The 473-nt window shown below is 29.6% G+C and overlaps 1 protein-coding gene across 6 annotated transcripts in view; it reads right to left on the bottom strand.

Moving 5' to 3' along the window:
* ZNF521 (zinc finger protein 521) overlaps positions 1-473 on the bottom strand; it is a 236,351-nt gene that overhangs the window by 230,286 nt on the left and 5,592 nt on the right. The window lies entirely within an intron of this gene.

Below are 473 nucleotides of genomic sequence, written 5' to 3'. Positions count from 1 at the left end.
AAAAAAAAAAATTAATAATAATAATAGGGAATAATGTTTTGTTTTTTTTTTCTGTTTGCCAAAAAAATAAAAATTGGGGGAAAAAAGTGTTAAAAATCCTCTTGTTTACAAAGCGAAAAGTCTTCGTGCAGTTTATAAAATATAGATATATATATATAAATGTAAAAATAATGAAAAAAAAATAAAAGGATGCACAAAAATATAGAGATATATCCGCCCCCCCACCCCCCCGAATCGCCCACCGAAGTGAACAGAGTTTTTAACCGGGGGGGGGGGGGGGGGGGGGGGGCTAAATTAACGAAATAAAAATCACTTTCAAAAATTTAAAAAAAAAAAAATTAAAAGCAACAAAATACCCTTCCTCTCCTTTAGGGAAAATTAAAAAGGAAAAAGAAAAAAGAAAAAGAAAAAAGAAATACCCTAAACTATTTTTTTTTCCAACAACAAAAAAAAAAGCTCCGATTTTTTTGTTG

The sequence above is a fragment of the Centrocercus urophasianus genome, unplaced genomic scaffold, assembly GCF_019232065.1.
Source record: "Centrocercus urophasianus isolate 14NV4802_14NV808 unplaced genomic scaffold, USGS_Curo_1.0 seq_11, whole genome shotgun sequence".
In the NCBI taxonomy this organism is placed as follows: Eukaryota; Metazoa; Chordata; class Aves; order Galliformes; family Phasianidae; genus Centrocercus; species Centrocercus urophasianus.
The sequence above is the reverse complement of the archived record's forward strand: the minus strand, read 5'-3'. Positions and strand labels throughout refer to the sequence as shown.